Below are 13,465 nucleotides of genomic sequence, written 5' to 3'. Positions count from 1 at the left end.
ATAATCTAAGAGTTATCCACTGAATAAGTGATATACTAAGATTTTATGTACTTTATGATATTTTTAAATATGCAATGCATTTTTATGTAATGTTGCCCCTTGTCTGGACCTCGAGTCAGTAATAAAGTTTATTATTATTATTATTATTATTATTATATTAAAACAAGTTGAAGCCATATCAAGAGCAAACAGGACAGAAAACCTAATGTATAGGAAGGAACTGCAGATGCTGGGTCTGCAGTTCAGAAGAATGGTCTTGACTCGAAACGTCACCCATTCCTTCTCCCCAGATATGCTGCCTGTCCTGCTGAGTTACTCCAGCTTTTTGTGTCTATCTTCGGAAAACCTAATGTTTGGGCTAACAAGGAGGAATATCTACAAGGAAGAAAGTGGAACATTTCAGGCAGCCTAGTGGCCTGGCAGTCAATATTGAAATCTTTAGTTCAGTGACGTGCAAGATTCCGAAATTGGAGGAGTGCAGGTATCTTGATGTGGTGTCGTTGTCATGGCTATCCCTCGAGGTCGAGGATGATGGTCTACGTTCTGTTGTTGTTATGGACTCTCAGGTGGCTTATGTCCAAGTTTTGTGCTGCTCACAGAACAAAGACGCCTGTGCGTGTGTTTGTTTAACGTGTATTTGATGTTGCACTCCAAGAAGCACGGTCCTTCACAAATCAATCAACTAATTCCAATGGAAAGGAAACCAAGACAATTAAAGCCGATAGATCTGTTGCAGCCTTCATCCGCCTTCACAGCCATTGAGTTCAAGATAACTTTGTCCGCCTGGTCCGCCGTTGAGGTCTTGTAGGTTGGATCGTTCTTAGTTTGGACCCTCATCCTCGACCTTACCGCCATGGGTGGCCCTACCAGAAGCTGGTGCTTTCGACGCCATCGCTCTGTGAATCATGGGGACATGCAAGCCTCTACACCACGACAAGGTAGACGATTCGAAGAGGGAGACGTAGTGTACGGGTGGTTGGAGGGGGAATTTGTGATAATTCAAGGATGAAAATAGATTACAGAATAAGAGCGGGGTGAGAGTAAGTAGATGAGCTCTTGTTTTAGTTATAGTTGTGCTGCTTCTAAAGGGCCTGTCCCACTTGGGTGTCATTTGCTCATCATTTACGTGACAGGCCGTCTAGCAGTACGACAGTCGCGCGCCAAGTGCTCTTGAGGGCCCTGCTTCTTTTGGGAGCCATTTGCGATGTTGTTCGTACTTAGTCCGATCTCTGTGGCAAGGATTTTCCCAGTGAAAATTTTTCAAAACTATGCGCGTTTGCGGTGCTCAAATGATGCACAAATGGCCCGCCAATGGCATACGGGCGGCGCATGGTTACGGACGCTGACGCACGGTGATGCATAATAAATTAGCATAGGCAATGTTCATGCGTCACCGTGCGTAACCATGCGTCACCACGCGCTACATGTACGCCGTCAGTACGTCAGCGTACACAAGGTATAAGTCACGCAGGTGGAGCACGAGGATTTTGAGCATTCCAAAATCCTGGGGCGCTGCGTGACTGCATACGCCACCATGCCTCATCACGACGCGCCAAACAATTTTTATGATGTCGCGTAAATGACGCGCAAATGAAGCCCAAGTGGGACAGGCACTTCCTCTAGCCCCAGGGTCAAAGAGCTGGGATGCCAATGTAACGGTGTTACACCGTTGTACATAGGTATAGGGTGGTTAAAATGGCTGGGCGTGTTGAGGCTTTGTTATTGGAGGTGGGAGGAAGGGGTAGATTGGTGGTTCGGTAGGTAGGGAAATCACTCAATGGGAGGGCATTGGAGACTGGGCCAATTGTAGGGTCATTTGTGAGATCATAGGTGGAACTGGAGACATTGGAGAATCAGAGATGAAGATCGGGGTGTGGGGGAGTTTGTTAATACAGATTTAGTAGCACCAGGGGTAGTTCGAAAGATGACAGTTCATCAGTGGATCATGACAGAAGCCTCCTCGTAGCCATCCCTGGAAGTGGTGACGCGATGCATTCTGTGACAGGTCGGGCAACAATTCTGTCAACATGTTGGATGATGACAGAAGCCAACAGCGAGCAACATCGTCTGACACATGAGCGAACGAACGAGTGGTGTCTGCAATCAGCAATAATAGTTTCTCCTAGAATGCTTTGGTTTAATTTCTCTGACAATGCCTCTAAATGAGTATTGTAAAGGCTTTGTTATCATTTGATGTTCATGTAATGTGGAAATCACATCAGATGCATAAACCTGATGATTCCGGAGTGACAGCGGGCAACCTGAAAATGGTTAATGTTGCATTTCACTCAATGGGTAACTATACTTTCCATTGAGTAAATAGCACGCCGTGGACTAATTTTGTGGGTTCTCTGTTTTCTAAGTGAATTCTCTTTGCTGTCCAATGGATTGCTTGCTATGAGCCTAACTCCAACATATTTACTGTTGTGCCTTTTTAACCATCTACCAATGATGGGCACAATTAAAACAACGATATTTTCTCAACAAAAATCAGCTTACGTTCAGTTTGTTATGCACAAAGTAAAATATCCGCAAACAATTTAATGATGACAGCAAAAAAAACGTTTGTATTCCATCGTCTTTCGCACCAACAAACAAATGAGTCTGTTTCAATGAAGCTGTAAAATAAAGAAATACACCGTGCCAATGAGAAAATCAACGAAAGGACACCAAAAGCTGGAGCAATACAGCAGGTCAGACAGCATCCCTGGGGAAACTGGATAGGTGACATTTCAGGCCGAGACCCTTCCCCAGACAATCAGTGGGAAAATCCACAGTTGCAACCATGGTATCGGCACCAAATCAACATAAACAGCCTCAGACAGCAAAGATTAGAAAGCACACTGCTGCTGTAGACTGACACCTATTTACCTGTTGGCTGTGTTATCTAATGAAACACCCACTGGTGATTCAGAGAGGAAGTTCCTGTGAGTCACCTGCATGTTATTCCAGTTTCGATGCTGAACAGGAAGTTGACCATTTCTGCTTATTTCTGGGGCCCCACGAACAACAAAATATCCTGGAGTTAACCAGAGTGCCGGTGAGAGCTGTTCCTAGTGTTAAGTAAGTGAACAATAAGTTTCTTTGTTGTTAGTGCGAGCAATGTGTGTTTACGTGAGAGAGAGGCAGTTTCTAGGTAGATGGGTGTGTTCAGTCAGCAAATGCAATTGGGCTGCAACAATAAAACATAATGTTTATGTCTGTTAGCAAAACTAAATCAAATTCCTGATTCAAACACATGTTGACTGTGTTGGTGTAATACAGATCTCAATTTTGCTTATTGCTTACATTACATCCATTAGCTAAAAACTACTTGTAGTTTTTTAATACATGTAACCTGAGTCTGCAAATGGTCTCACTGCAAATGCAAAGGTTCCTGAGTTACAGTTGGTCACACCCATTAAGATTAACTTTTTTGAAATAGAAGTTGAGCAAGATGCTTGTTGTTTTGTGCCTTGTAATATAATGAACTTCCATTAACCAAGAGGTGGTGAAAAACACAACACCTGCAAATTCCTCTCAACATTTGGTTTGATTTTTTTTTTGCAGTATTTTCAGGCTTTTCATAAACCTGTTGCCTTTTTTTTTTACAATGAAATGTCTGATAATGAGCAGATAACTAGCAAAAGGAAAGGTTCAGAATTTATGTAGTGAGTGATTTTAAATTGACTCTTGCAGATTCTGTGATTTCAGTCTACCCGGCTAGTGACTCTAGTAACTCAGTGGGACAGGCGGCATCTCTGGAGAGAAGGAATGGGTGTTGTTTTGGGCTGGGACCCTCTTTATACTTCAGTTTTAGTTAAAAATCTTGTTTTCTGTTGATGGCAAGACACTTTCTAATTTTATAATCTTATGATTTGTATTCTTGAAGGTGGTATGTATATTGATTATGTGTACGCAAGATCCATACAACTTTATTTTGATGCACTTCTAGTGGGAATAATGGAGGTGCAAAGGTTGGACTACTTTGTCTGCAACCAAAATTATGGTTAGGTTTGCTTCAACGTTAGAAATACTTTATCTACTTGTGAATCTCCATACCATGTGCAATCAGAAAATTAAGGTAACGCGGTGAGATAACTCAAGGCTCTTATCAGCAGCATTACGAAGCAAAATTTAAAATTGGTGTACAAAAATAGACATACTCCTTTCTAACTCCATCACATCCACATTTTTTATTGCTCCATTAATATCTTCATCTGCCTGCAACTTAGCTCTGAAATTCCTGCACTAAACATAAACTTTTTTTTCCCTTTTTCTTTAAGATTCTTTTTGAAGCATCTCTCTTTGGCCCAGTCATTTACCATGCCCATCTCCTTATGTTGTTCATTGTCAAATGTGGTTGTTTTTTTCCCCTGAGGTGCCGGGGATGGTTTATAACATTAAAGACACAAAATAAAGGCAATTTGTTGTATTTGATAATATACATTTAAACCAAATGAAAAAAGGCATAACCATTAACTATCATTGCTTAAATTTAACTTCCCTAGTCATTCACTTACAGGTTTTCCTCAGTTTGTGAATGCCTGACTGATGGACCCTCATACATATGAGGGAGCACCCACAACTTTATTAAATTCAAAAGACGAATGTTTGCATATACTTTAATTCCTACAAACGGCAGAACTAGTTTTCTATCTTTATCACAACTTTCAGTCATTGTTCTTTCTTATCACTTTTTCATGCCATTCATTACAATACTGCAGTGTTATAGTTACCACATCGAGTGATTTTTGTGTATTTTCCGAATTATGGACAAAATCTACTCAAGGACGTCAGCAAAAATGGAACCTGTTCGTTACCCAGGGACAGCCTGTACTGGTCACTGTGCATGGTGTTCCTTATTTGCTATGTGCTTGCCTTTGTTTGATTACTCCAATTTTTATGCACAAGTTCTGTTCCACCAGCAAGTTTGCATAGAAGGTGTGTTAAAATGCTGATTGCACATTAGCAACCAATAGTAGACTATTATTTTCCATTGACGCCTATCCTGTTCAGTAATGAGGTGGAAGTTTTGGCTTTCACCAGGTAAATGTGTGGTAGGATACTGCCGACTGTTGAACTCCCCTTGAAGTTCTGGTTCTAAAAAGGTCAAAACTAAAGATTGTTCTCTATCCTGGTATGCTTGGAGCTATAAAATGAAAACGGAAGAAGTCGTGCCAATATTTTAATAAATAAGCAAACTATTTCATAATTTTCCCAGTTTTCTCCAATAACAGTAAAAATTGAGCAAACATCAAATGGGAAGCAGTGGGAAGAATCCTGGAAAAAAGATGTGGGGGTGTGACAAATGAGGATAAAGATGAGGAGCGACTAAGTGTGGACTAGGCGACTTTTGCCAAACACTTGCGCTCTGCCCGTCAAGGCCTGCTGGGGGACCCAATTGCTAACCGTTTTAACTCCCATTCTATACCGACCTCCCTGTCCTTGGCCTCCTTCATTGCCATAGTGATATAAACTGGAAGAACAGCACCTCATATTCTGTTTGGATAGTTTGCAACATTGAATTATCTAAATTGAAGTAATGCTCCCCTGTATCCCCTCTCTTTCACCTTCCCTCCCATCCCTCCAACCCAGGTCGCCTCATCCTGCTGTGCACACATTTCTCCCACCATCCCATTGCATTGCTCTATTCTCCAGGTACCCCATTTCCCTTTTATTACCACTCGTTCCCCTCCCCCTGTTCCCTTCTGCCCATATCTCTCCCTCCAGCTTAACACTTTACTATATGTCTACTATAAACCCAACAACTCCCACAGTTATCTGGACTACACTTCCTCCCACCCAAAATACACTATTCCATATTCTCATTTCCCCCATTTCCGCTGCATCTGTTTCCAATGTGAGCCTTTCTATTCTAGTACATCTAAGATGTCCTCTTGCTTTAAAAAACGTAGTTTTCCCCTTTCTGTCATAAATGGACCACTCACCCATGTGTCCTCTGTGTCCCATATTGCTGCTCTTGCTCCCCCCCCTCTCCCCAGATGGAACAAGAATAGAATTTCCAAGGTCCTCATCTTTCACCCCATCAGCCTCCGTATCCAACCCATCAAACTGACATTTCCATCACCTCCAACATGATCACAACACCAGTCACATCTTCCCATCTCCACCCCTTTCTGCCTTCCCCAGAGACCACTCCCTCCACAACTCCTTGGTGAGAACTTCATCCTATCCCACCCTCAGACTCCCCTGAATGAATTTCTCAAATTCTAAGGATGTATCCTGATTTTTCCACCTACCTTGTTTCAGCATTTGCACTTTTTTTGTCTGCACTTTCTTTGTGGCTTTAACACTATATTCTACATTGCTTTCTCTAATGTTGCACTGACGTTTCGCATGGTCTGGCTGGATAATATGCAAACCAATGTTTTTCACTACCTTTGTACATGGGACAACAATAAACCAATACCAGAAACTGCATACAGCAGTGAGATAATGACTAGATCCTTGATTATTTGATGGTATTGGCCATGATAAATATTGGCCATGATAAATACTGTTATATGATCTTTTCTAACCTCCTGAGAGGGAAAAGCCTAGCTTTAACATGTCATTTGAAAGGTGGCACTACAGATTGTGCAGCACTCTCTCAATAGTGTTCATCAGCTATTGAATCCTCAGCCACGACTTAAGCAATATCGAGCCAGGTTACACACTTACTGAGAACCTGCATAATTAATTTGCAGTAAGGAGTTTCACTTTTCAACAGTAGAAGGCTCGCTCATAAAATGACCGTCAACTATCCTGCATCAAAATGAGAGCAGTCACTCAACACCTCATGTACTAGTAGAGGGCAGACATGGTAGCTGCTCAGTGTAACAATTGTCTTTTTGGATGGATGCAAAAGATTCCATGGCATTATTTTAAAGAACACCAGGTAAGTTCCATGTTTCTCTCTCTGTAAACATCACCATTGCAAATTGTCTGATCTTTATCACAATGCTGTCGTTGGGACATTATTATGTGCAAACACATTGCTGTACTTAATACATAACTATACTTCACGACCACACTAGAAAAATATTTAATAAAATGCCAGTATTCCTCTGCTGGTCGCTACCACTCTTATGCTTCATAGGAGTCTCCTCCCATCTGCTTCATGGTCTACAATTTATTTGTCTCCGGTGTTTGGCAAGTCTTCCTTTTAAATATACATTGTACAGAGAATAATGTTGCTTACCTTTTCACAGCACAAAATCCTTTCAGTCATAATTCCATTATTGAATTGCTTTAATATATTGAGATAATCTAATGATCAACCTTGTACATTTGAGTTGCAAGCCTAATTTCCCAGAATGACTTCCATGTTTTATTTTCCTATACCAGTACTAGGACCAGCAAACATCTCAATATTTAAAACTCGTATTCTGTTTATGAATCCCTCAGTAGTTGCACCTCTACCTTTCTAAAGATATCAACATTTACAATTCTCCAAGATCCCAGTATTTCTCCAATTCTGGGCTCTTAATCTCCCTGAAGTTGAACGTAACATTATTGGCAACATTGTCTCAATTCCCAAATCTAGAATTCCCTTCCTAAATTTCTCTCTTTTTAATATTCCATAAACCTACTTTCTTGAACAACCTTGCGGTACGAGTATTTTCATGCATACCTGTAGAGCTCGTTGCCAAATTGTTGTTTTATAGCAGCGCTGAACTATCTTTGGAAATTTAGGCAGGAGAATGGATTTGAGTGGAAAAATTGATACACCATGATCGAATGGCAGCATAGACTCGATGGGCCGAATAGCCTAATTTTGTTTGTATGTCTTATGAATTGCTATGTTAAACAAATTGTATTCATGTGATTTCATTAAATTATCTTTCGACATATTAACAGAAATATAACCAAGCAATGTAGTCTCCCTGTAATAATTAGTAGGCCAATAGTGTGGCAAGACTTAGCTCATTCGTCTTAGACAAATTGCAAAAATATAATGACTACTGTTGTTCCAACTACTTCTGATAATGAACAACAATATTTTAAGAACTGGACTTGTTTAGTGAATTTCACAGCGTTCAAAAGCAGCTGTTGAACTGTAATTGTTGTAATAATCCAGAAATCGTTGCAGCCAATTTGTACATAGCAAGCTCCCACAAAGGGCAGTGGCAAGTTTAGATGGGTTTTGCTGGCATTTCCATAAACAAATGCAGACATTTATCAGCATAAGTGTCAGCAAGTCAATAGGGATGGCAGTGTAAGTTGCAGATTTATTAGCTGGAGCCCCACTGGCAATTTCCTGGTCTGTTCCCTTAATAGCATTCAGTGACTGAGCAGGAGTTGGCCGAGATTCCCAGAAATGTGCAAAATGAATGGATATGCAGTCCCCAGTATTTGCTGCCCATCCCTAATAAATATTTCATCTGACAATGCAGAAACCCTTTGATCCCACAATGCAGCGTCAGTGCAGATTATATGCTCAAGTCTCTGTTGAAGAAACATGAAGCAACCAAACTCTAACTCAGAATCAAGGGTATTTCCCACTGAGTCGCTCTGACTACATCAATTCCTTATGATTAGGACTATAGAAACTGTGATTCAGTCCCAGATGCAACCCACTGTTTCAATCAACTGTATTAGAAACATAGAAAATAGGTGCAGGTGGTTTGTGTTAAAGTCTGGCTGTGATTTGTCAATATATTGTCTGACAATGACTTAGAATAATAACCTCTGGACTTTGCTGCATTAAAAAAAAATCTATCTTTAGCATTCAGCACCTTTCACCAGAGCTGTTGCCTCACAGCAAGTTCAATCCTAACTTGAGTTGCTGCATGTGAAGAGTTTGCACAGAGGTTTTCATCAGTTTCTTCTCAAGTCCTAAAAATGGAAGTTGGGAGGTTAATTGGCCATTGTTCATTGTCCTTGGTTTGTAGGTGAGTGGTAGAATATGGGTGGAGTTTGTGAATGTGGAGAGAATAAAAATGGGATTAGTTTTGAACTGGTATAAATGGTCAGTTTGACCTTAATGGGCTGAAGGGCCTGTTTCTGTCCCACACCACTCTGTGACACCTCAAACACAGTGTCAATGTTCAATACCATCTGGGTCTCTTTTTTAAATAAGTTAACCTCAATGTAAGTGTTTAAAAGAACACGTATTCCACCTGTTTCATTTTTTTAAAAACACTTTCTGCATTGGGCCATGGGAACTGTGCTGCACCTACTGTGCAAGTTCAGTTCAACTTTTAGGTGTGAGTGAATTGGCAACACTTTCAGGTACTGTTCACTTTGTGAATCAGCTATAGCCGCCTGCTTGGAAATATTTATATTGGCAACTGTGGAAGAGGACTGGTGTGGAAAAGGCTCATGATGGTCCCAGATAATATTCACAGCGGATCAGTAAGCATTTCTGGAGAAAAGGAATAGGTGACATTTCAGGTCGAGACCCTGCCTGTTTGTCTTTGGTTTAAACCAGCATATGCAGTTCCTTCCTAACATTCACACCTAGATTGGCTGGCATGCACTCCGAGTTCCTCTCAACTGCTGCTGTGTAAAGATAAATAGCAGTACCATGCAAAGTAAGCAGATTGCCCTGGGCTGTCGCTTTTGGTAGCAATATGCTGGTTGAGGACCTTGTGCCAGAGTCTGTACCTCTTTTATGATTCAAAACATGATTTACTCAAGAGTGTGCAAACATCTGATTAAAAATGGATGATTTAATGTTCATACCATTACCCAAAAGGCATATGAGGTGTTGTTCCTCCATTTTGCATGGGGCCTCATGCTGCCAATGGAGGAGGCCTGGACTGAAAGGTCAGTATGGGAATGGGAAGGAGAGTTAAAATGGTTAGCAAAAGGGAGATCCAGCAGGCCTTGGTGGAAATTGGCTCCATGGAAGGAAGCAGAGGGTGATGGTGGAAGGTTGCTTCTAAGAATGGAAGCATGAGACTAGTGGTGTGCCACAGGGTATGGTTTTGGCCCATTACTGTTTGTCATCCACATCAATGATTTGGATGAGAACATACACGGCAAGATTAGCAAGTTTGCTGATGATACAAAAGTTAGTGGTTTTGCAGATAGTGAAGTTGTTTGTGAATGATTGCAGCAGGATCTGGATCGATTGGCCAGGTGGGTGGAGGAATGGTTGATGGAATTTAATACAGAGAGTGTGAGGTGTGGTATTTTGGGACGTGGAACAAGGGCAGGACCTACACAGTAAATGATCAGCCTCTGGGTAGTGTTGTAGTGCAGAGGGATCTAGGAGTACAAGCAAGTGCATGGTTCCATGAAGCTCGAGTCGCAGGTAGATAAGGTGGTCAAAAAGGCTTTTGGCACTTTGGCCTTCATTAGTCAGAGTTTTGAGTATAGAAGTTGGGAGGTCATGCTGCAGTTGTACAAGACTGGTGAGACCGCATTTAGAATATTGCGTTCATTTCTGGGCACCATGTTATAGGAAAGATATTGTCAAGCAGGAAAGGGTTCAGAAAAGATTTATGAGGATGTTTCCAGGACTAGAGCATATGAGCTATAGGGAGAGTTTGAGTAGGCTGGGTCTCAAATCCATGGAGCGTAGGAGGATGAGGAGAGATCTTATAGAGGTATACAAAATCATGAGAGGAATAGATCGGGTAGATGCACAGAGTATTTTACCCAGAATATGGGAATCGAGGACCAGAGGACATGGGTTCAAGGTGAAGGGGAAAAGATTTAATAAGAATCTGAGGGGTAACTTTTTCACACAGAGGGTGGTGCGTGTATGGAACAAGCAGCCGGAGGAGGTAGTTGAAGCTGGGACTATCCCATCATTTAGGAAACAATTGGACAGGTACATGTTGACTAGGACAGGTTTTGAGGGATATGGACCAAGCGCAGGCAAGTGGGACTAGTGTAGCCGGAACATTGTTGGCAGGTGTAGGCGAGTTGGGCCGAAGGGCCTGTTTCCACACAGTATTACTCTATGACTCTGTGCTCGGCAAAATGATCACCAAATCCACACTTGGTCTCGCTGAACTAAAGGAGGCCACACCAGGACCACACCATATCACACATGCAGTAGATGAGGTTAGAGTAGGTGCACATGAACAGAAACTGTAGTTAGGCATGATCTGTTGAGCAAAAAGCTGCTAATGTATCAGATGCTTCAATTCAAGCCAGAACGTCAATTCTGTTTCCAGATTAATCGATATTGCCCGACCTGTTGATTGTTTCCACCATTTTGAATTTTTTTATTCCAGATTTTCAGCATCTGCAACATTTACTGTCTGAATATTCAAGTCTTTTTTGGATGCCTGTCTATTAATCAAACTACTTTTCTCAATACAATATATAGTTCTCTGGTAAATAACAGTGGTGTGGTGTTTGATCAGAAATCCCTGGAATCCCAGTAGCTTTCGCAGATTTTTAACTGGATCAAATCCAGAGTTTCCCAGGCTTAAGAAGGTGTTGCCATTTTAGATATTAAACTGAGACCTGGTTATCTTCTCTAGAATCTCCTCATTATATTAAAAAAAAACTCAAGCACTATTGTGATGAAGAACAATAGGGTCGTTCTGTTGACCTTTATTTTTGTGCTGTTCAGTCATTGGGCATCCTACAGGACGCACTGCTGGGAAACAACACAATTAATGTCAATATCAGCAGACTGCCTTGTCATTACGCCTTATTTGCGGGAGCTTGCTGTATGCAAATATTCAGCCATTCCTTATGTACATTGAAAGATCTTAGATGCTGATAGCTGTAGATCAATCTTTAGTGGCAGAGGTTGCAGGTTAGGGAGACATTGCGACATTATCCGCTGTGACATGTATGGCTTATTAATGGTTTTAGATCCTTTCAGAAAACTTGCAACCAAGAAATGAACTTTGTTCATTGTGATTTAATTTCAGAATGTTTCTCGGGCTTCCAGTGTTTTGATCACTCAAACATTGCAGCAGCTTCAACAACTTTGGGTATATTGGGTAAAGCGCATGCAACATGCATCCATTACCATATGCCCCATGAAATCATACTGGGCAGTGACATGCACACACCTTAATGCTTTAAACCCCAGTGCTTCCATCTGGAGATTCAATTAATGAGTTTGAATTTAGGACACCTCGCTGAAATCAAAGAGAACCTGAGCTTGGGGTAGAGGCTGGATTTTCCCCTGGATAACGAGTTCAGCACTTGGATTCACATTACAGCTATAGTCAACTGCTAAAGATAGGATACATTTCTTTGTTCAGTAGATTGAATCTTTGAAAGACCCCAAATACTTGATAAAGAAACTCCATAAATACTTTGAGATGTCTGAGAATTTATTCATTAAATATCCTGGACTGTCAGAATCACGTACATCTTTTTTTTACCAGTTAGCATTTTTTTTCTTTGAATTTTAGACTTTTAGATTTCTCCATGATACATATCTCTTTGGCGTTCTGAGGTGGGGTTCATAAACAGATACTGAATGTTACAAGAGGAAAGAGAAAAGGCTGATGATTTATTGAAGAAACAACGTAACCAACAGCTGGTAAATTCTGTACACTTTCTTTCGTCCATAACATTTACTATCTTCTAGCTGTTATCTGCAACTTCAAGTCAAATGGTTGTAACATTAACACATCTTTAGCAGCAAAAAATTGTAACATGACAATGATAGAATACATCATATTTGGAATTAAGAGATGTTTTGATTATCTAGATGTGGTTATAATACAAGATATCCATTAATAAAATCAGATTTTCCTTAAATACTTTTACTGGAAAACTGATTTGAATTTGCATTAAAAAAAATGAGCAAAAAAAAATGAGTTCTTTACTTTACTAAAGCATCCAAGCTGAATGCAGATTTTCTTTTTATACGCTGTTTTTTTCAAAATTACTCAAGGTATCAATATTTATCTAAGGGTTTAACTAAGTTAAATATTATTTAGCTGAATATATATAGTGATGTTGACCAATACTGAAAGTGGCTCTTACGTCAGTTGTACCTGATGTGGTCATTATCATTCTTTGTTTAAACAAGTCTTTGTCAATGTTCGATGAGGGCCAAGTCAATAATCCCAGACTTGCCTAGATGTGTTTTTGTAAATTCAGTCAAGAGTCAAGAGAGTTTATTGGTATGTGTCCCAGATAAGACAATGAAATTCTTGCTTGTTGCAAGAATTTCATTGTCCACTGTCCTTGAACAAAGTCCACCAGTCGCACTGGTACCATTGATTTTGTGGACTTGCTTAGCTAAATATCTTCAAGGTTTTGATTAGCCGAGTTCCGTTAAACATTTATTACAAAGTTTTCCTGATAATGTAATTGCTAGCATTCTTAGGTGCATTTTTTAAAGCTTAAGGTGATTCATGTTTTATTTAAACTTCATATCATCCATAAATTATCAAGTTCTAAATTATTTCACAGCATGCTGTGCGGTTTTCCATATTTCAAACTGCAGCTGTGTCTCCCAGTTGGTGTTGTTTGCACAATAAATATTGGCCAGGAAAATGCACTTGTTCTTGATTTAGTGTCACAGGGCCTCATTTTACCATCTCAGAAA

The 13,465-nt window shown here is 40.5% G+C and overlaps 1 protein-coding gene across 3 annotated transcripts in view; it reads left to right on the top strand.

Annotated features, from left to right (window-relative positions):
* Window positions 1-2,925: 2,925 nt before the first annotated feature.
* The window catches only part of tjp2a (tight junction protein 2a (zona occludens 2)), a 109,132-nt gene continuing 98,592 nt past the window's right edge, over window positions 2,926-13,465 (top strand). The window contains exon 1 of one of the 3 annotated variants that reach the window (XM_055632500.1): window positions 2,926-3,063. The gene's annotated coding sequence lies outside the window, so the exon portion shown is untranslated. The remainder of the gene's footprint in view (window positions 3,064-13,465) is intronic. The other 2 variants (XM_055632502.1, XM_055632497.1) reach the window with 2 other exon arrangements.

Source organism: Leucoraja erinacea, chromosome 3 (genome assembly GCF_028641065.1).
Source record: "Leucoraja erinacea ecotype New England chromosome 3, Leri_hhj_1, whole genome shotgun sequence".
NCBI classification, from domain to species: domain Eukaryota; kingdom Metazoa; phylum Chordata; class Chondrichthyes; order Rajiformes; family Rajidae; genus Leucoraja; species Leucoraja erinaceus.
The sequence above is the reverse complement of the archived record's forward strand: the minus strand, read 5'-3'. Positions and strand labels throughout refer to the sequence as shown.